This window comes from Euprymna scolopes, chromosome 7, assembly GCF_053919585.1.
Source record: "Euprymna scolopes isolate OS-2025 chromosome 7, ASM5391958v1, whole genome shotgun sequence".
NCBI classification, from domain to species: Eukaryota; Metazoa; Mollusca; class Cephalopoda; order Sepiida; family Sepiolidae; genus Euprymna; species Euprymna scolopes.
In genome coordinates this window covers 41735017-41750969 of record NC_136488.1, presented here as the reverse complement: position 1 = coordinate 41750969, position 15953 = coordinate 41735017, and the positions used below count along the sequence as shown (strand labels likewise).

General features: G+C 29.7%; 1 long non-coding RNA gene across 1 annotated transcript in view; it reads left to right on the top strand.

The window, feature by feature from the left end:
• The window catches only part of LOC145279694 (uncharacterized), a 109960-nt gene extending 95005 nt beyond the window's left edge, over positions 1-14955 (top strand). Inside the window, exon 2 of the long non-coding RNA XR_013868431.1 lies at positions 14730-14955. This is a non-coding gene — a long non-coding RNA (uncharacterized LOC145279694). The remainder of the gene's footprint in view (positions 1-14729) is intronic.
• The last annotated feature ends 998 nt before the right edge of the window (positions 14956-15953 follow it).

The following is a 15953-nucleotide window of genomic DNA, read 5'->3' as shown; positions in this document are numbered from 1 at the left end:
ATGAGGTATAGGTTGTTTAAATAGTTATATTCAATTTATCTTAAATTTGTGGTTTTTTGAAAAAATGACAAGTGCAGACTTTCTTTTTGGCAGCACTGTATAAATATATATATACTAGCAGGTCGCCTGGCATTGCCTGGTTGTAAAATATGCGTAAATATGATATTTTGATTAATGCAGATTATTTATTATACAAGCTGTTCAGCCCGGCTTTGCTCGGGCCCTATGTACTGTTCATAACTTTATATGCATATGTATATATTAAAAAGTGTGCATATGTATGGTCATGCCTTCTATATAATAGGCTTCCTTAAGTACAATAGAGAAAAAGTTGCTAGAGACGACAGAGATCAAATTTTTTTTTTTACTTTGACCCTAATTCTGACCCCTTAACATTTATTGTTTTGGGCTCAAATCAAAGTAAAATGTCTGCACCATATCCAAGTAACCTTCATCTAAATTTTCAAGTGTTTAGACCCAAAACTGTCGGAGGAGTTTAGTAGAATCTGCAACGGTCAACTCCTTCAACTTTGACCTCTTGGCAGCCAAATTTTCGCCCAAAAACTGATTAAAAAACTTGCTGAAAGTCTGAAAACTCTTTATGTAAAATATCAAATGTTTAGACCCAAATTGGCTTAATAGTTTGCTAGAGAATGTAAAGATCAAATCTTTTGAACTTTGACCCTTTGGAAGCCAAATTTTCAGAAAAAAAAAAAAACGATTAAAAAGCTTGCCCTATGTCTGAATATCTTTTATGGGAAAATTTCAAATGTTTAGAGCAAAAATTGGCTGACTTATTTGTTAGAGACCGCAGAGATCAAATTTTTTAAACGTTGGCCTCAATTTTGTCCCCTTAACATTTATTGTTTTGGGCTCAAATCAAATTATAAAGTTGAATCCATGTCCAAGTAATCTATATATAAAATTTCAAGTGTTTAGATCAAGAATTGGCAGAGGAGTTTGGTAGAGTTCTCAAAGGTCAAATCGTTGAACTTTGGCCCCTCAACAGCAAAATTTCCAGCCCAAACCCGATTAAAAAGATTTTCCCAAATCTCAATACTCCGTATGTCAAATTTCGAGTTTGTAAACAGAAAACTGACAGTTATTTAGTAGGGAAATACACACACACACACTTTTATAGATATATAGATTATATTATATTGGACCCAATATATAGTAATGATTTAAAAAGTTAAAAAAAAAAAAAATGACTCGTGTGTCACCACCGAGAATCAAAACCAAAATGTTAGGCTTATGATTAACTTTTTCATTTGACGTTAATGCCGGAGCTATGAAGACATGTTTCCTGCAAGGCTAAAAATCAAAACATGAACCAATAGCTACTACGTTAGGCATGCATATCCGTAATGCCTTTACCTGGCAAATTACATTTTTTAAATTTTCACATTTTGCACCGATTTAAAACCCAAATATAAAGTTTTGCATGGGTTAAATATCCTATATATGAAGTTTCATGTCTTTAAACTAAAAACTTACAGAGGAGTTTAGTAGGCAAATTTTTTTAAACAAATATATATGCATACATAAATATATATAGAAAGAGGTTTGAGTTTACTATAACCTTTTTTATTCAAATATTTTGCAAGTACAAGTCATGTAGAATATCTGCATGAATATAATTACACGTAATTGTTAACCAAAAGATGATTATCCCATAAGAAAACCGAAAAAAACTAATAGGAAATTAATTAAAATGAATGTTTAAAATAACATGTACATTAACTAGATATTTTGCAGATGAATGCAATTCTATGACCCACATATAAGAAAGTTGTATTTTCTTTTTAAATTAGAAAAAAGGGTTTTTAATATGAATATCAATACACACACACAAAAAAAAAAAAAAAATTATAGGAGTATATATGTAATATATAAACGGCTATATGTCTGTCGGTCTGTCTTCATATTTTCAAACTCTATCTCCTCCGAAACTAAAAGTCGCAGAGATGGATTTTTTATGAACCGGTTTTTATAAGTCTTTAGCTGGTTAAAATAGTTTTTAAGGGGTCAAAAATAGATCAAAATTGAAAAAAAAATCGTTAAACGTTTTGTACATTTATCATACTTTTTTTTACAAATTTTTAATCGGTTTATATGCGTGTCACATTGGTACAGTGGTAACATCACCAGCTTTGAATACTAGTTTCGGTTTCGATTCTTGCCGATGGCACTTAAATACTTTTTTTTTTTTAACTTTTGAAATCACGACTATAATAATATATACAAAATCTGGACAAATTAAAATATCATATTTAAACGTATTTTATGCCTGGGAAAAGCCGCCCTCCCCCGCTAGAATATACATACATATATACACGTGCGCGCACACACACACACACATATATATATATATATATATACACACACACACCTACACACAAACATTATTGGCTACATATATGCAAACATGTTTCTGTCGAGATTTCTTTAGAAATGAAACGTCATCAAGCTGGATCTTACCTTTCTTCTTTCTACGCCCTCTTTCTTGTTTTTACTTGTCTAGAGAAAGTGCATGTTTTCAGGCGCAATATATCTAGGCGCTGTTGTTATCTCGGTTACCTCTGTCGATAAAAATCTTTTAGCGTAAACCCTCTGCCTAGAAACGATACATCTTACATACGGATAAAATAGAACCACAACCCAACCACCCCTGCACCTCCCCTTGAGTCTTAAACGCATAAACTGCATTATTTAAGACTATGATAGAAACCCTATGCACCTTTTTGCATTACACTTGATATAGTACGCTCTTCCTTTATCTTAGAATTCAATATAGTTCCCCCTAACAGGTTCAATAATTTTATTAATTCATTTCGTTCCTGATGAATCCCTTGCTAGACGTCACATCCCTATCATATTACCTAGCATCTTCTCTACTCTTCTGATGAGAAGCATTAGGCTTCGAAATATCTTGGTATAAAGAGTCCCCTTTATCCCCAAATAAATGTATGTATACCCTTATTAAATAAATAATGAATTCTATATATACTAATATATAGTTTTTGGGACTTCATTTTCCACTCTTTCTGTCTCATATATATATATATATATATATATATATATATATATATATATATATATGCAAACATGTACTAGCTTTGCTATACTAGCATGAGAGTGTTTCAATCTATAGTTATTAATAAGTAAGATCTTGTCAGGTGAACAATCTGTCTTTTCATTTAGGTGTTTCTATTGAATGAAATATGAACACCTAAATGGAAAGACAAATTTTCTGTTTAACAAGATCTTAGTCATTAATAACTATAGATCGAAACTTTATATAAATAGCTCTATTTACTATTGAGCATTATTATATAAAATCCAGTGGAATGTCCTGAATTCTTATCCTATGAATGCATTCTTAACCTGGTATATATATATATATATATATATATATATATATATAGAGAGAGAGAGAGAGAGGGAAGTAAAATCAAATTCTTATCAACGGAGGATTTTGTTTACAATATTTCTGTAATAACCTTTTTTTTCTGTCTTTTTTTTAAAAAAAAGAAGAAAATTGAGGTCCTCTATAACTCTGAAGAGGTGTGTATGTGCTGGAGTGAGGAGGAGGACTAAATGGGATGACTCGGGTTGTCAGACTTTTGACAACCTAAGTCATGTAAAAATAAAATGAGATAAAGTCCCAAGAAAAGTTCCGAACTTGTGTGACTGTTAAGCCGACTCGATTTCACGCAGGGCAACTGAAGCGGAAGAAAAAGTCTATTGCGCGTTTCAAATACGTCTCTTCATCAATCAAGAAAAATCTGGATGAGACGTCAAATTTGAATTATGCATTAAGCAATTCATAACAAAACGAATCATGAAGGACGAACTTGGCATCCTTTCTGTTTACTATATCACAGAGAGGCAGGGGTAGAAAAAAAAAGTTCTTAATTTTGAGGAGAAACCATCCCCTAAATCAGCATCATCATTCTCATCCCCAATGAAATCTTATTTTCTCAAACATTCGATTGTGGTTGTTGAGCGAATCCAAAAACTCTGTTGAATCCTATTAGATAAGGAATTCCCTGTCTCTTTTCGGCCATGGCTGATCTCTCTCTATAGAAGAGAAAGGAGAGCGAGTCGTGGGGCTTAGTCTCAGAGTTAGATGAAACGACAAATGGTAAGAGGAGGGGGGAGGTAAGGATAAGATGAGGAAAAACAATATGTGGTATGGGTCAGTGAAGGAGACTAAAGTAAGCCCGCTGTTGAAATTGTCCTGAATATATGGACAATTAGAGGGCAATTATTATAACTGGAACTTAGGAGTTTAAGTCTTAGCAAGGAATGCGGATAGTGAAAGATGATAAGTTGATCACTGGACCGTTGTAGGAGGGAGCTACACGAGTTCAATAAGTTAAGATGCATTGATATTAGATGACAAATGGCATCAAATAAAAATGATTCTTCCCCATTCAGAAATCCGTGTAAGGAGGATGGATGTCAGCTAGATATGGAGCAAATGATAGGATCATTCTCTCTAGATTCCATCAGAAAATAGACGTTTGCCAACGTTAGAAGCTAATCATTGAAACAAGAAGCAGCAACAGAGAGGGGGGTGGAAATAATGATATGAGAAGCACTAAGTATTTATGGATCTCTACTTCGGCTAACAGATTTATATATATATATATATATATATATATATATATATATATATATATATATATATATATATATTAAGATATATGGTTTTGAAAATATATTTGTTATATTTTATTTATTTTGCTTTTGAGTCAAAATCAAACGATTTCTATCAAAAAAGGTATTGAGAATGTTGTTGAATGTTGGGAAAAAGTTGGGAAAACAAATGGAGAAAACATCATTTATTAAATAGTTGTTAGTTCTTATTTTACTTTTTAAAAATGTAGATTTTAAAAACAGCAAGAACTAAGTTACCAACCTAATATATATATATATATATATATATATATATATATATATAACACCGGGACAAATATACTAACAGTATTTAATAACTAACCAGAAACTAAATAAATAAACTATAAAATAGGAAAATCGAAATTTAAAAAAATAAAGACAAAATAGAAATAATTTGCCCCCAACCCTCTGCGCCCACCTTTATAGCCAATTAAAAAAAAAAACTTATAAATACACCAGGCCTCAAACGGAAAGAAAACAACAACAACAATCGCTCCTGATGATAATCAGATGCACTGATAGAAAGCGCTTGAGAAGAATATGGCCGAACAACAACTTTTGGGCGCCATTTTGCATAACATGCCTGCTGCAATTAAAAAGGCCGCTAGGCAAATGGAAAAGATATCCAGAAAGATCAAAAAAACAAAAAACAAAAAAAACTCAGATGTGCTTGAATGATGACTTGCTGTGAAAAAAAAAAAATATATATATATATATATGTGTGTGTGTGTGTGTGTATATATATATATATATATATATATATATATATATATATATATATATATATGGCCTTAGAGTCAGAGTCTGAAGTAATTAAGGAGTCATTTGAATCGTAGTCTATAAAATTATACAGACTCAAGCACCAGTTGAATTTTTATACTTTATTTGGCTTTTATTTCGTTGATGTAAACTAGTTATATGGATAAAGGCTTACTCAAGTTAGGAGCATATGCTTTGTGATTTGTAGGCTATAATCACTTAATTATATAAAGAAGAGTCCCAGTCAAAAGTACTACAAATAGAAGAGTCAGAGTTTAAATTATGTTTTGAATCAACAGTTCTGTGTTACAGTTACAGAATGAATAAGCAACAGAATATGAGGAAGGAGGTTAAACCTCAGAAACAAAAATGGCTGCTAATTGCAAGCACATATATTTATACCTTTATAACTCAACATGCATTTACAGCTCTGTTGGCGTTATTTCACTGATACTCTTGAGAAAAGTATGCATTCACCCTCTAGCAAAGAATGAAATAGTTGAATTAAAAGGGACTTAAGTCAATTAGTCTAGGAAAAGGACAATTACAAAATAACACCAATCATCCTAACAGTGCTTCTGACCATGTTAGATTTCTACAATACTAGTTTAGGAGAAATGCAATCGATTTTTGTGCAACTTTTGCTCCACTTTAAACTCCATTTCATGTAAGGCCCCTTTCAGAGGGTATCCATTGTCTTCCGAGACCAAAAGAAAGTTAACTGATCAAATCCTCAAGAATTAGATAAGCTTTATGTATGGCTTTGGAATCCATTAATCCTCCTGTGCACTTTATATTATTATCATTATTATTTAAATTTCTTTAAATTCATACAAAAATTGGGTTGATGGCTCAATAGTGTATGCATTACTATAGCTGAAACTAATATAGAAACTTGGTAACTGCTACGAATAAAAAAAGCATTTTTATTTCAACCATTTTAAAAACATATTTTCTCTGGATAATAAATTGGAGATGTGTTAACCAGATTTCATCAATTATTTTTTTTTTTCCATCAAATAAAGAAAAAAAAAGAAATCCTAACTTCTGCCATCAAAAATTGTTCTCAACATTTTATTTTATTTTTTCAAGCAATTGAATGATGAAAAAAAAAATTTACTCGTTACATTTTTGGGATCAAGTAATGAATAGATACCCTGTAGCAGAAGACGACGCCTGGCGATGACCGGTGCACATTTCAAGTGACACCGGTGATTCGACCTTGACATTGGCACAAACACATGGAGTTGGTTGTTTGTAAAAATGTCAAATAGCAGACATGCTCGAATATTCGTGAGCAAGATTTAAAAAAAAATATATTTACAAAACTTTTGAAGATTTAAAAGAAAAAATATATATTTACAAAACATTTTTTTTAAGTAAGTAACAAAACGAACGTATTTAAATAAAAGATATTTGAATAAATGGGTGTCTTTCTGTTTCGGATTTTTGCGAATGTTTCGTGGAGTTTTGCGACTAAGATTGATTTTTATGTATTGTGTTTTTTTTTCCTGTGTGTGTTTTTAAGACAATTCAGTATTTATTTAATTATTCTTTAAAACACTAACTTTAGCGACAATTAATATATTTTTAAAATAATATTTTTAAATATTAAATTTTGATTTAATCTCATGATACCCTCACGTGATCAATTTATTAAATGACAAAAAAATCCCCAAAATAATATATTTAAATAAATGGGTGTCTTTCCGAGTACATTTTTAATATATTTACATTTGTTTTGTAATTAATATAGCTCAATTTTTTTACTTATTTTTATTATAAATATAATTATTATTATTTTAAGTATAATTAAAAAATTCTGTAAATATATTAAAAATGCACTCGGAAAGACACCCATTTATTTAAATATATTATTTTTTGAATTTTTTTGTCATTTAATAAATTGATCACGTGAGGGTATCATGAGAATAAATCAAAATTTAATATTTAAAAATATTATTTTAAAAATATATTAATTGTCACTGAAGTTAATGTTTTAAAGAATAATTAAATAAATATTGAATTGTCTTAAAAACGCACACAAAAAAAAACAAAAAAAAAACACGGTACATAAAAATCAATCTTGGTTGCAAAACTCTGAAGCAGAAAGACACCCATTTATTTAAATATCTTTTATTTAAATACGTTCGTTTTGTTACTTACTTAAAAAAATGTTTTGTAAATATACATTTTTTCTTTTAAATCTTCAAAAGTTTTGTAAATATATTTTTTAAAAATCTTGCTCGCGAATATTCGAGCATGTCTCCTATTTGACATGTTTAAAAACAACCAACGCCATGTGCTTGTGCCAATGTCAAGGTCGAATCACTAGTGTCACTTGAAATGTGCGCTGGTCGTCGCCAGGCATCATCTTCTGCTACAGGGTATCTATTCTTTACTTGATTCCATTTTTGTTTAGGAAAAACATCAAAAAACAGCCAAAACAAATAGTTGCTCTTATTTTACCTCATAATTTCATCCATTAATCCTTTGATTAAAAAAGCATATGAATAAAGAAAGTTTGGTTCTTGTCCAGAATTCTCTTTATATTAAAAATCTGTATAATGCACATATCCATGACAAAACAAAAATATCAAATTCCAAAAGATTGATCCAGTAGTTTTATTATTAAAAAAGAAAATCAAATTTTATAAGTAACAGGAGTGACTGTCTTTCCTGTTATTTTATAAACAATCTCAAGAAAAAAAGGAAGATAAGTTAAAAATAATTCAAACTTGTGAGATTTATGTTGCAATACCTACAAATATTCATTAATCACTTAAAAATAATTTTCTTTATAATTTTATTATAAAAATAGAACTATTTAATCAATTGGCACGATTTTTTGGTATATTTTTGGTATATGATATTTTCCTTGGTCATGAATAAGTACCTTATACAGATTAAAAAAAAAATTTTAATATAAAAATCATAAACAAAAATTGAGAATTTTTTAACGATACATATTTTCGATTTTTCTCCCTGCTCCTTGCTTGTGATTTCCCCTTACTCATATTTTTAGCATAATCGTGCGGACACACTGGTTCCTATTAGATCACTGAAGTTAAACAACATTGAACCTGTTCACTACTAAAATGGGTGACCATTTGGTCACACCAATGCAGGTGTTGTACATGCTCTGAAGCTGGAGAGGAATGTGCACGGCCAATCTATTATTGCCCAAGACACACTACATGAAATAATTGCCACATCCCCACAACCCCAGAGGTTGAAAAGACACATCCATCATCATCCATTCAGCTTATCAAACTCTTATTCACACCATTTTTATTGCTTTTAGTATGCCATCAACATTTGATTAATTTCCTGTTCCATGATTCTTTATTTTCAATTCAAAATGACTTATTATTTAAAAATTTTCCCATCAATAATTATTAATAATATCAATATCATCATTTCTGCTGGGAAAAAAGGGATAAGTAAAACAAAGAGGACAATTTTTTATGATGGCAATTTAGTTTTTTTTTTTTTTTTTTTTTATACAATGGAAAAAGTTAATTCACAAATGAAACCGTGTCAAAGCATCTTGACTACATCAGCAAAAAAAAAGAAAGAAAGTGTTTCAGTGATAGGCAGAAACACTTGTTTGAAATAAAGATGTTCTAAAGACCAATTTGTAACATTTATAAAATTACTATATCAGAAATATTTTATTTTACTTTTTAAAACGGTACTCTATGTACACGTGTTTTGCTGCTCTATAGCTCATCAACCTAGTTTGACTGTGTTAGGGCTCGAACCTCAGACCATAGGTTCTGTAGTCAAGTAGGTATACCATTACACTACAGGCCCCTGCTGATATATATCTCAGGTTTTTGCATAAGTTCCCGCCGTTTCATAAAATTTTTGTTCTAAAACATGTTTTGATATTTGGCAAAGTGTTATATATCATTAGAAAGCACTTATTCTGTTATACAAAATAATGGTCATCGTTTTTTTGCTCATATAATTTTTTTTTTCGTTTTTCGGAACAGTCCAATGGATTGTCAAGTAGATAAAAAAAAATCACATTTTCAACACCTACTACTTTTCGCCTTTAATTGAGGTCAAAAAGCGAGTGAAGTGACCGAGGACATTTGTGCCATATATGGAGAAAACACTATAGCTAAGAGAACTGTTCAAGATTGGTTTATCAAATTCAAACATAGTAATTTTTACCTCATAGATGCTCCTTGTTCCGGAAGGTCAGTTAAAATAGATGAAGACCAACTCGGGGTTCTTTTGAAGAAACATGGCTATCAGACATGTAGAGAATTGAGTGAAAAGATGAAGTGTGATTTTGCGACAATTTTATGCCACCTTTAGTTGATGGGATTCACACAAAAACTTGAAGCTTGGGTCCTACACAAACTTACTTTTGCTGTTAAAATTCTTTTTTCTTAAAAGAAAACGGCACAAACTTATGCAACAACCTAATATATGTTAGCGTAGAAATGATTAATCAGAACATTGTGAGGGATCTGATCCAAAAGAATTTGTGCCTATTTTCCAATGCCAAAAACGATTCTTTTAATTGTTTACTTGCTTGTTTTTGTTTATAATCTTCCATTACTGAAAATGGAAATGATAAATATTTATTGATTTTAAACTACCATTAAAACTAAAATCAATCGATCACCATCCCCACAAATGTATTTTTACATTTGCAAAAATATTTGCACATTCAACATGTTTTTACTATAATCAACAACAACAAAAAAAGATAACAACTCTGTAGTTAAATATTAAGAGATTTAAAAAGAATTGAAATCAAAATCTGTAATTTAAATTGAATTGGTAATTATATTTAAATTAGGAAAATATTAGACTCGTCCCTTCAGTAATATATCTATATAATTATAAAACTCAGTGGACCATATTGCTTGAATCTTATCTTCTACGATTGACGATCCCATCTTTTTAAAAAAGAGATGACAGGTGAATTTTTATATGCATAAAAATCAACAAAAAATCTACATAAATTTAAAAGCGATAAAAATAATACGTAAAGTGATCTAGGACTTTGTGATGTAACGGTTAATACACTAGACCATAATACACATGATCTGAAGTTCGATTCCTAGAAACAGTCAAGTTACACTGATGAGAGGTAGCACCTCGAAACATACATGTTTTGGTTTCTGTTTTATAATATATATATTTTATGGGCATGGCTCAGAGGCTAAGGAATGAGTGTGAAGAGTTGTATGTTTTGGTTTCAATTCTAGCTGATGACACCCAAGTCATATATATATATATATATATATATATATATATATATATATATATATATATATATATATTTAGTTTTGATATTACTGCTATATATTAGATTCAATATAATAATAGAGAATTGTCTCTATAATAATAAATACCTAATCTGCATGAATTAATATATCCTATATCCTATCTTACAACTGGGCAACACCAGGCAACCTGCTAGTGTGGGTGTATGTGTTATATATATATATATATATATATATATATATATATAATCAGTGATGGCACGATTCCAATATTTTTCACGATTCCGATACAATTACCGATTTTGATTCTTTATAAATCTTTAATTATTTAACTATAAGATTGTTATTTTCCCTGATTTTTTGTAAAAACACATGTTAAATATGCGGAAATTTTCCTAAGCATCAAAATACACTTGTGGGGAATGATCTATCGATTTTAGCTTTACTGGTATTATAAAATCAATAAATATTTATTATTTAATCATTATTACCAGCAATGGAAGATTTTGATTTAAACAAAATCAAATAAAAAAAGACAATTAAAAGAATCGTTTTGGCATTGGAAAATAGGCATTAATTTTTCTGATTCCAATACCCACAAATTTTCCGATTTTTCTGATTCCCGATTCTGATTAATCGCCCAACACTAATATATATCTCAACTGAAAACTTTGAAAGCATGAAATTGTTTCTTACAGCTGTGTGTTTCTAGATGGCGTCTGCAAATGATTTCAAAATATTGATTCAAAAGTCCATGTACAGCTTCTCAATTTTTTGCCATAAAAAACAAATTGAAAATAGATCCAAAAATTAATCCAAGACAATAACAAAATATTAATTAATCGTTAAAAAAAAAAAAAAACAAGAAAAAATTCGTACAAATCAGATTTTCTTTTATTTCTTTAAAAAAAAAACAAACAAAAAAAAAACAAGTAAAACAATTCATGACAATTTCTACAAAGTGGAGCATTCACATTACAATCAAGTGTTTTTTATTTTATTTTTTAGTAATTTTTTTTCTTTTTTAAAGGATCCGAATGATCCATTTTTGTAAAAAAAAAAAAAAAAAAAAAAAAAAAAAAAAAGTCTTTTCTTTTATTTCACAATATAGGAATGTTTTTCTTTCTTTTTGTCATTTAACCACTCTCTGACGCCAACCGAACATTGGGATCGCACAATATTGCTAATAGCAGCAGCAGTGGATGTTTATTATATTATCAATAATAATAATTATAATAATTCTCAGCTCAGCTTGAAAACTGATTGCAAATAACTCTCAAAATTAGGAGTTTAATAAATAAATTAAAATAAAAAAAATATGGAACAAACATGTAGTTTTGTTTTGAAAATTTAGAAAATTCTATATACAAAATGGATCACAAAATGTAACACATTGTGCTTATTTCTAAGTGTATCATTTTTTTTTTCATTTCTTAATATCTACATGTCAATTATTTTTGCCTGTATTTTATCACTGCCAAAAACCTGGGCTTCAATTAAGAACGATCTCTGAAATCATTGTAAGAGTTTGATGCTAACATGGAATGAACATACAGCCATTATCCCCACATGTATATAAATATGAAAATTCAAACAAATTTTTGTTATAACTTCCACATTGTAACCATTTTTTTTTGTAAAATTTTGTTATATTTACGATTACTACTTTCACTTCACTTCCTGTTGTTTTTTTGTTTTAATTGAACAGTATCTTTTGTCTATTAAAGTTTTCATTATTAATTGAATTTTTAACAGTATATTTTGTTTATTAAATTGTTAGATGAAAGTACAGAAAAGGTACCCCCCTCTTAATAAGGGCTTTTCTAAATAATGTTATTATTTATAAAAAAAAACAAACACATTATTTATATTGGGAAGTGCACCTGCAAGTAAAGTGGAAACAGTAATCGCAAAGATAACCTTTTTTCCCCAAAAACATATCTCTATATATGCAGTTTTATAATGTATTGTTTTTTTTTTTTTTACATCCATATATATACAGAACTGCTTGCACATTTTTTTTCTTGCCTTGCCCTTCATTATTAAAAAAAAATAACAAACTCCAAAACACTAAGATCATTCAATGTTGTTCAGGTGAAACATTGTAAGAAAAAAAAAAAATCAAACAAAAAAAACTCAAATCAGCAGCCAAATTGTTATTCGGTACAAAAAATAAAAAATAAAAATAAAAGCAATATTTTTCAGGGGAGATAAAAAGTAAAATAAAAATAAAAGCAAAACCCCAGAGAAATTGCTAGGTTTATTTAAAGGGGGAAAAAAACAACAACAAAAAAAAATATTGCAATATTATAATCTAATCAGCAGGATGCAAGGGGAAATAATAGAATACGGAGAATATTCTCCTTATATATATATATATATATATATAATTACAAAAATTAAAGATATACATTAGTGACACTGAATCATAATTCCCTGCTCTCTAAAAGACATGATTTAAATAATGATAAAAAATAAGCAATTGCCCCTGCAGCCTGCCTCTCCTCAAATAGTTTTTTTTTTTTACTATGGGTTCAGCAGTGATATGACAACTTAATCAGAATATTTTTTTGGCCTTTTTATGTGCAGCAGCTTTTTAGATTTGTCTGAATAAATCGCAAAGAACAACTTGAATGCTTCAGTGATAAACATTAAATATGAAAGTTGCCTTAAATAATTATGATTGGTCTTTTATTGTCTTCCATTGGTTCCCGTCTTCCGAGTCAAACATAAGCATCGCTTATAACACATAATTTAATGCTTCTTAAGATCAAACTCTTTAGGTAGATGTATGTCATCCAAACTCATATGTACACACACACACACACACACACACATATATTATATATATATATATATATATATATATATATATATATATATATATATATATATATATAATTATGCTCTTTTAGCATTCAAGTGGATGTTGAATTGTTATATCATCTTTTGTAAGGATAAAAATCAACAAAAATAAAATCTAAAATTTGATTTCTGACAACTTACTTTTAAAAGTTTGAATCATTTTCAAAGCAGCAGTTTTTATAATTTTTTTCATTACTTATTTATTTTTTACTAAATTGTATTAGTGGGGGAAAGGGTGTCATCGGTTGACACCTTTTTTTTAAAAAAAGGAAGTAAACTTTTTGGTTGCACAAAAAAAAAAAAAAAAAAAAAAAAAAACTGGGAGAGGGGTGAGTGCAATGACCGGGATTTCTAGTAGTGGTGGTTGTGCTGGGAGCTCATTTAAGTTGGAAGCCAGTTTCAAGCAATTTTCCTTGACCAATGATGTCAGCAATTTGCTTAAGAAATGAAGCACATTGGTAACTTATGCTCTAACAATACAATAAAAATAAAACAAAGGAAAATTTAAAAAGCTAATGTGCAAAAATGAAGAAATGAACTAAATGGCCAAAACAATTGTCAAAAAAGGAAGGTTATTCAGTTCGAATAAGGGTAAAAGGGGGAGACACTCCAACCTACATGTAACACACACACACACACACAACCAGGCTGTCAAACTAAAAGAAGTATATCACCCCCACTCCTGCTAAATTGTAAGCAGAATATGTCAAGGGAGTCAGAAACAGCAGTAGCATTATTAACCAACCCACCCAAGCATTATTAACCAACCCACCCAAGCATTATTAACCAACCCACCCAAGCATTATTAACCCACCCCAAAATAGCCGACATCCTTATTTGACATTTCTAACAAAGCGTTTGTATGAGATGAGCACAAACTGAATTTGTTAACATAAACTTGAAATGAAATTGATTATTTCCTTCTAAAAAAAAAAAAAAAAACATATCGTGAGCAAATCTTGCCATTTTCTTTGAATTGTAAATTGTATGGAAACACTGACACGTTTTTTGACAAGAATTCATTTTATATTATTTGGATTCTTTAGACTACTGTTCTCATTTTTAGTGTTATTTTCAGAACAGTAGTCTGAAGAATCCATATAATATTAATAATCAATCCTTATCTTAAACATCTAGAAACATAAAGAATTAATTCATTATTAATTGCAGGAATTCATCCCAATGAAGAAACTTGGAAAGAATCACCTTCCTGTTTTATGGCTGCTTGAATTAATTGATGAAAAGAACAAACTGCCAAAATGAAAAAAAATCTCTATGAATTACATAAAAGACCAGGATGCAGTTTTTAAAAGGTTTGGTTTTTTATCTTGTTTAATTTTACAGTAGCATTACAACTTTTTTGGGGTCAACTAATATCAAATCATAATAGGATTCTTTGTATATGGTTAACTGAACACAAGTCGATATATTATTTAATGTTTGGAGAGAATTGGGTATTCATAACTTTCACAGCAGTATTAATGTGTGAATGACCGCAATAGATCCGATAACTGATTTCATAGTCTGCGACTCTATCCATTAGGCCAATTAAGCACTGCCGCTTTATCTGGCAAATATGAGGCAATGAAAAGGGAAAAAATTACTTTTCAAAACCAAAGAGAAACTGGACTTTTCTTCTTGTGTCATGCTCTCATAAGAAACATTCTGGATGAATTTGGTAACATGGAAAAGAACTGAGAATTTCATGACGGAACTCTTTTGATCCTCACAAAATTGAGTGAGAAATGTTTAGAAATCTTCAAAAGCAGACAAAATTTTTTAATTTCAAAGAATAAAAATGGAATCTACCTTTTGTGAAACAAAGGTTTAAGAGACAAATTTTTCATTTCAAAGAAACAAGGGTTTGGTTTGGCAAGATATGTTTCTGAAACAAAACACATCTTGTGTAATGAGAAACCCCTGCTATTTGAGATGAATTTATTTTTTTAAACCTGTTTATTACACACGTATAGACAGTAGATTTAATTTTCCATTTTAATTTTTTTTTTTTTTAATCATTTCCCAATTTCATTTTATTTCTGCATAATCAAACGGTTTAGAAGGAGGGGAGGTGCAAGGCGAATGAAAAAATAGTGCACTTGTTGCACGGATTCATAATTGCCTGTAAAGCATCAATATCATCATCAATCCATTTAATGAAGGATTGTCGTTTCTTAGTGTTTTCAAGGGTGACAATGAACGAGAGAACTGCAACAGAAATTTGGCTGTTGCAGCAGTTATAAAGCAACCAAGTCTGCTGAGTTTGATTGAAGAATCGGATGTCTGTTGATGCGCCCATTCTAACCTGAACCACAAAAAAATGAAATAGAAAAAATAAAAGAGAAACCATTTTTTTGTTTGTTTATATTTTAAATAGAAATTTGTGCACCACAG